Consider the following 8,168-nt stretch of genomic DNA (forward strand, 5'->3'; position numbering starts at 1 on the left):
AAGTCTTTAAATTGTCTCATTCAAATTATTTTTACTATTTTTTTTAATGCTAAGATGAATCCATCCTCACAGAAAAAATCCACGCCCATACTAACACACAATATACACCCATGTTAGCAGTTTTTAAAAAATATTTTATTGATTTCTTACAGAGAGAAAGGGAGAAGGATAGAGAGTCAGAAACATAGATGAGAGAGAAACACTGATCAGCTGCCTTGTGCATACGCCCCCCCCCCCCCCCCCCCCGAGAATGTGCCCACAACCAAGCTGCATGCCTTTGACCAAGAATCAAACCTGGGACCCTTCAGTCCGCAGAGCAACGCTCTATCCACTGAGCCAAACCGGTCAGGGCCATGTTAGTGGTTTAATGTTAATGCTTTCTGATTTAATCCTTCCAGACCTTTTCTCCACGTACTGAATCATAGATTATCATATTAGTAAAACTATCCCTTTGGAGCGCCTCCCTCGGCTGCCTGAGCCCTGGAGGAGGCTGCATATTGATCCTTGCCCTTCTCGCTCTAAGTTCTCTAGGAGACCAAAACTGGAAAAGATGTAGGGATGGTCTAGGGAGGGCAAAGATTATGGGGCCCCTTGCACTATTCCATGATTACCTGCATCCATGGCAGACATTGCTAATCAATCACAGCTTTCTATCCTTGCCCAGCCCTAGTCACTACTAATCGATAGAAAAACTGAAACCAATTTCCCAGCTCTGAAACCGTCTGGCCACCTTCCATTCTGCTGGTGAATAAACTGGGGCTCGGGGAGGGGAGGAGCACGCTTCAAGGTCAGAGATGGAGCCCCAGGCTCCCGACTCCCTGTCTGGTGTTTTATTCTGTTACATTCACGGATAAAAAATAAAAATAAAAATTTCCCTGGGACTCCTCAACACCTGGTCTCTGGGAAGAGGGCGTGTGCTTCTCAGAGACGGGGGGCCCCTCTGCCAGCCCCTCAGTTCAGGCCCTGCCTGGGTGTAGCCACCAGCCCCGGCCAACGGCCTGGCAGGCCTGGCAGCCCTTCCCCCGCAGTCACCGCGGACGGACCTGTGGTTTCTGTTCTCCAGGTCTGCAGTTTCAGTTTCCCAAAATAAACACTTAAAAGATAAAGGAGGCACGCTCTTAGCATCGTGGTCTTCAGCCCGAGAACACGGGGTTATGAACTGAGCAGATCAAATCGAATAATCACAGCGGAGAGGCGACTCGGACGCCGAGACCGTACACTCCACCTCACCCCTTTCCGGCAACGCATCGCCTGGCTCTGGCTCCGGCGGCCCCTGGGAGCCACAGCGAGGAAGTGGGGAGCCGGCAGGTCTGACCAGCCTGTGGGTGTTCTCAGCTGGACAAGCAGAATCGTTTATTTAATTCCCTCCCTGCCAGGCCTGGGGGGTGGGGGCAAAGGCAAGTGGGGGGGGGGGGGATGGAGACAACGTAGATAATATCAGAATCGGGTGGAGCAGCTTCTCAGACCTGCTTCGTACACTCACCAGCTGCGTGGTCTCGGACGTGTCATTCAGGTCTGAGTCTAGTTTCTTCCTCTGTAAACAAGCGTATTAATAAAAGCTAAAAGCTACTACTACACTGGATTATTGAGGTGATTAAGAGGACGTGGTTGAAAAGATGCGTATAAAATTCTTGTATTTGTCGCTATGCTGTAAGCTCTGTGAGGATGGGAGAGCTAGCTGTCTGCTCATTCACGGTCGCACCCTCCAGTCCTACCATCACAGGAACCGGTTCTAGGCAAAGCACCTAACAAGCAACCATGCAGCCTCGAGTGTGAGGCCTGGTCCCGAGGACAGGAATGGCGATGGAGATGGCAGAAGCTTAGCTCAGGGACCTCGCCCTGAAGTAGTCTCATTCCTGCATGTCCGTCCAGCACCGTCTATCATAACAAATGGATTGATATGCCTTGAATAGGAAGAGAAAGTAATGTAGTGGCTCATGGTAGAGATTCTGGCATCAGACTCAAGTTCAAATCTCAGCTTCCCCACTACCTACCATTCTGATCTGTATTAACAAGCTTACCACTCAACACTTCTATTTCCAGATCTGGAAAATAGGGACCTCCCGCAGAGAGCTGTAAGAATTGAATGAGGCCGAAACCGGTTTGGCTTAGTGGATAGAGCGTTGGTCTGCGGACTGAAGGGTCCCAGGTTCAATTACGGTCAAGGGCATGTACCTTGGTTGCGGGCACATCCCCGGCAGGGGTTGTCGATGTTTCTCTCTCATCAATGTTTCTAACTCTCTATCCCTCTCCCTTCCTCTCTGTAAAAAAATCAATTAAAAAAAAGAAAAAAAAGAATTGAATGAGTTTCCGGAAGCAGTGCTTAATACAGGGCCTGGAACATAGTAATTGTTCAATAAATATTAGCTATTACTTTTCCCATTTACTATGTCACTTCAGACAAATTATTTATCTTCCCTAGGACTTGTTTTCCTGGTCAGTAAAATCAAAATGCAATCGTTTCTACCTTGAAGAATTGGTGGGAGAATGAAATGGGGAAATTCCTGAAAAGTGCTTAGCACCATGTCTAATGTGGAAATAACGTAATTTCTAGGTGATGATGATGGTGATGAAGTTAAAAACAAGATGCTACAGGAGAAAAGAGTAAATTCATTTGCTGCCTGGGCACTGGGGTCAGAGAAAGGTTTATAATAGGTGAGTGCTTTTTCTGGTAACAACTTGATTGGGATGCAATTTACATGCCATACAATTAATTCCTTTAAAATGTGCAATTCAGTAGTTTTTAGTAGATTCACAGAATTCTGCAAACATCATCTAGTCAATTTTAGCATATCTTCATCACTCCAAATAGAAAACCATACACAGTCCTCTCAGCTCTCCCCGACTCCCCCACCCTAAGCCCAAGGCACCCACCAGTTCACTTCCTGTTTCTGTGGATTTGCCTCCTGTGAGCATCTCATGCGAACAGAATCAAACAACGTGTAACCTTCTGTGTCTGTCTTCTTTCACTCAGCATAATTTTTTTCAAGATTCCCCTGTGTTGTAACATGTATCAGTCATGCATTCCTTTTTACAGAGAAGAAGGGGGAGGGATAGAGAGTTAAAAACATCCATCAGTTGCCTCCTGCACACCCCCAACTGGGGATGTGCTCAAAACCAAGGTACATGCCCTTGACTGGAATTGAACCTGGGACTCTTCAGTCTGCAGGCCGACGCTCTATCCCCTGAGCCAAACCGGTCAGGCCTGCATTCCTTTTTATGACCAAATAATACTCCGTTGTATAGAACTGATGTACAATCTTGGCTGTTATGAATAACGCCGCTGTGAACCTTCAAGAACATGTTTTCACGTGGACACGTTTCCATGTCTCTGGAGTGGACACCTAGGAGGGAATTGCGAGGCTCCTGGTATTGCTGTTTGACCTTACAAGAACCTCTTTTCCCGTTTTCCATAGAGCAGCACCCTTTCACGTCCACCGGCAACGGAGAAAGGCCCCAGTCTCCTCACACCCTGACCAACATGGGTTAAGATCTGTCTTCTCTATTATAACAGCCATCCTAGGAGGCGTAGCCTGGGACGTCATTGTGGCTTTGATGTGCGCTCCTTATGGTTCATGATGGTGAGCATTTTTTTCATGTGCTTCTTGGCCATTTGTGCATCTCCTTTGGAAAACTGTCTTTTGAGCTCCTTTGCCCATTTTTAATGGGATAATTTATCTTTTTTTAAATTTATTTTTAAAAAATATATTTCATTGATTTTTTACAGAGAGGAAGAGAGAGGGATAGAGAGTTAGAAACATCGGTCAGCTGCCTCTTGCACACCCCCTACTGAGGATGTACCCGCAACCAAGGTACATGCCCTTGACCGGAATTGAACCTGGGACCTTTCTGTCCATACACTGACACTCTATCCACTGAGCCAAACCAGTTTTGGCTAATTTATCTTTGTTATTATTGAGTTTTACAACTTCTTTATATCTTCTAGATACAAGTCCCTTATCTTCCAGATACGAGTTAAATATATGCTTTGCACATTTTTTTCTGTTCCATGGGTTGTTTTTTGCTTTCTTCCTAGTGCCCTTTGAAGCACAAAAGTTTTTAATTTTAATGATGTCCCATTCATCTGCCTTCCTTTTTATAGTTTTAACTCTTACATTTAGATCTTTGACCCATTTTGAGACAGTGCCTGTATATGCCATGAGGTAGAGGTATACTTTCATTCTTCTGCATGTGGAATCCAGTCACCCCAGCACCATTTGTCGGAGAGACTGGATTATTTTGGGGCTCTCAATGCTATTCCATTATAATACCTATATGTGTGTCTTTATGTCAGTACCACACTGTCTTGAACTTGAACTGGACCAAATTAACTGGATCTGTGGATGCGGTCAGAGCTGCTGTCCCTTTCCCTGGTGCTTCAGACGGTTCAAGGTGCTTCATACACTCAGAGCAAATGGAAGCACAGGTGGCTGAGTGGCATGTGCCTGGATCAGCCAGGGACAGTGGTGGTTCCAGGACCCACCTGTGCATCTTTCTTTCTTTCTTTCTTTCTTTCTTTCTTTCTTTCTTTCTTTCTTTCTTTCTTTCTTTCTTTCTTTCTTCCTTCCTTCCTTCCTTCCTTCCTTCCTTCCTTCCTTCCTTCCTTCCTTCCTTCCTTTCTTCCTTTTTTTAAAATATATTTTATTGATTTTTTACAGAGAGGAAGAGAGGGGAATAGAGAGTTAGAAACATCGATGAGAGAGAGTCATTGATCAGCTGCCTCTTGCACAACCCCTACTGGGATGTGCCCGCAACCAAGGTACATGCCCTTGACCGGAATCTAACCCGGGACCTTTTAGTCCACAGGCTGACGCTCTATCCACTGGGCCAAACCGGTTTCGGCCACCTGTGCATCTTTCGACTCTGGGTCAAGCACTCATTACCCTAGCCATTCACCTGCTCTTTGAGTCCAGAGATTTGGGAAAAGGAAAAGTTATTTTAAAAATTAGGGCAGCAAAAAGGAGGAAGAGTGAAAACAGACTGATTATACATGTTTGGCTCCTCACCAGCTTATGATAAATGTTTCCTTCTCCTGCTTGGACAAGAAATGGATGTTCTGGGTAATCCAGGGTTTTGCTTGAGTATTGCATTTTCGAAGAATGAGAACACAGTGAAACACTCTCAACACTAAAACCACGGGGACTATAATTTAATCTTTCATTCTGTTATTGTTGTCATTCTAGAAGACTCTTTAGTTTATGTTAGGGCAATGTTTCTTTAAGAATGGTTCAAGGAAACCCTCAGCCATCAGCATCATCTGATAGAGGTACTTGTTTTTTTTAAAATAAATTACTTTCTTTTTAAAAAAATATATTTTATTGATTTTTTACAGAGAGGAAGAGAGTTAGAAACATCGATGAGAGAGAATCATCGATCAGCTGCCTCTTGCACACACACACACTCCCCACTGGGGATGTGCCCGAAACCAAGGTACATGCCCTTGACCGAAATCAAACAGGGACCTTTCAGTCCGCAGATCGACGCTCTATCCACTGAGCCACACCGGTTTTGGCAGAGGTACTTGTCTTTAAAAAGATGCAATTTTCAGAGCCCCCATCCGCCCTGCATCTGCTGAAAGTCACGGTGATATTTAAGGCCAAGGTTTGGGAGCCATTGTTTTAGAGCAGTGACAGTCAAAGTGTGAATACCAATGGGCACTGCCCTCAGAGACACAGGCATTCTCTTAGGTGAGAGTTCTGGATAATACAACAGATCATGTACCTCGTTTCCTTCAAGTCTTTGCTAAAACATCACCCCTTCTGAATTCTCATCATTTGCAGCAACCTGGATGGAATTGGAGAACATCATGCTGAGTGAAATAAGCCAGTCAATGAAAGAGAAACACCACATGACCTCACTCATTTATGGATGATAAAGAACATTATAAACTGATGAACCAAAAGATAGATATAGAAACAGTAAAGCAACAAGCAGACTGTCAAATTACAGCAGGGAGGGTAGGGAGATCTGGGGGAGATAATAGATCAACCGAAGGACTTGTATACATGCATATAAGTACAACCAATGGACACAAAACTCTGGGGAGGGAGGGTATGTATGGGAAGGGGGGCAATGTTAAAATATGTACACAGATAATAATTTAATAAAATAATGAAAAAAATAAAATAATAAAAAAACATCACCCCTTCCTGTGAGAACTTCCCTGATTTCCAGTTGCATGTCACCCTCTGCCCAATGCCTCCCACCTTCCTTATCCTCTTCCCTTCTCCACAGCACTACACATCTAACAGATTTATCTATCACCTATCTATCTATTTATTATCTGGCTCCTGCCTTTAGAAAGCAAACTTCACAAAAGTGCTAGGGACACAGTGCTTAAGACAGTGTCTGCTGGGTAGCAGGTGTTCAATAAATACGTGGAGAGAATGGATGTGCCATGTTGCATCTTAGTGTGTGGGCATTATGCCACTTGCCGACTGTCTTCCTTGAAAGGATTTTTTAAAAACTATAAAGCAAATGATTCTTTAATTCTCTGAGCGACACTCAGTGTGTGCAGCACTGGAGAGAAAGTGCTGGAGCCACGTCCTCTAATCTCCTCATTCTGGAGTCAAGGCCGGTTACTCTGAAGATCATTTTCCCTTAATACCGCGGAGACCCTCAATCTAAGATGAGGATCTGGCACCCACAGCTGCATTGTCCTGCGAGAGCGGCCCCCATGCGGACTCCTTGCCCCTCGTGTGAGTGAAGTGGGCCGAGCGCTGAGGCTCAGAGGAACCTGCAGGAGGCGGCGGCTTCTGTACAGCCCTCCCCACGCACTGCTGAGCTTCGAACCGGGAACCAGGCCGTGAAAGGACACACTCCCTCTTCTGAGGTCCTGAGCCAGGACCCTAATAAATGAGCTTATCTCAATCTCCTTCTCAGGCCGGCCTGGCTGGCTCTGAACCCATGACCCGCACCCATTTCCTCCCGCCCAGCCACCTGCCATCAGCACGCGCACACAGGCCCATGCTCATGGACACTTGGGGCTCTCCGCTCCCCGCACCTCTCCACTGGCCCCTTTCACACACAAGGACCTTGAGGTGTAGACCCAGGAACAGCCAGTTTCCTAACCTGGCGGTGCTGCCTGCTGACCTCCACCCCTCTCCCAGCGCACACCTCATCTCCAGCTTGTGTGATGGCAGAAAGGCTGTGTGTGTGTGTGTGTGTGTGTGTGTGTGTGTGTGTGTGTGCCCCTCAACCCAGGTCAGGGGCGCCTGGGAAACTGTGGGGCGAGGAGGAGGAGGAGAACAGGAAAAAACAAGTTGGTTTCTCCCTTCACACACGCGGGGCGGCAGGATATACCTGCTGAGTGTCCCTGAAGGCGGGAGGAGACCATCAGCTGGAGCCTCAGGTTCTGAGTGTGGGGCTGGGGAGGAGAGGGCGGGCACTGAGCGCGGGGAGGGCACCCTGCAGAGGTCAGGGCTCAGGGTGCCGCACCCAGCAGTGAGGTGGCTGCCTGGAGGGGGTGTGGGTGAGGAGAGGGGGCTCCCCGGGCTGCAGGGTGGAGAGGGAGAGCTGGGGAAGGGCGGGGGTGGGGTGAGTTGGAGGGCGGGGGTGTGGGGCACTGGGACCCCAGCAGGGTGCGCATTGGGGGGGGGAGTGGCTGCCTCAGTCTCCGGCCTGACCTTTCTGAGGGGGGGCGGGGGGTTACGACGAGAATGCGGATGGGGGGGGGCGTCGCTGGCTCCCACGGCGATGCAGCTGGACGGAGGGGCTCCGCGTGGGTGAGGCCCCCGGAGAGGGAGTGGCCGGGGACCTGGGGGGCCACAGGCGGGTGGGGGGAGTACGGGGACTGGCCATGTTTGCCTCCGGGGGCGGGACCTCCAGGGGAGACGGATGAAAGTAACCCCAAACCAGTGGGCAGGCGGTTAGGTGCTTCCACCCCGATGGGGTGGGGCTTCGGAGGGGGTCACCCCGAGGGGCAGGTGAGCAGCGGAGCCCTCGGGCCCTGGGCTGGAAAGGGGAGCCCCTAAGAGCAGGGACCCCCCCGCCCCAGGCTGCGGGGAGCGCTGGAGCCGCTGTACGGGATCCGGACAAAAGTCTGTGGAGCTGAGAGAGCCAGGGATGGGGGTACAGGGGGCTGCTCACCTGGGGGGGGGGGTGGCAAACTGGGGAGGGGGGGTGGCAAACTGGGGATCGGGCTGGGGTCGGAGGGGTTTGGGGGAGCT

This window comes from Pipistrellus kuhlii, unplaced genomic scaffold (genome assembly GCF_014108245.1).
Source record: "Pipistrellus kuhlii isolate mPipKuh1 unplaced genomic scaffold, mPipKuh1.p scaffold_m20_p_20, whole genome shotgun sequence".
In the NCBI taxonomy this organism is placed as follows: Eukaryota; Metazoa; Chordata; class Mammalia; order Chiroptera; family Vespertilionidae; genus Pipistrellus; species Pipistrellus kuhlii.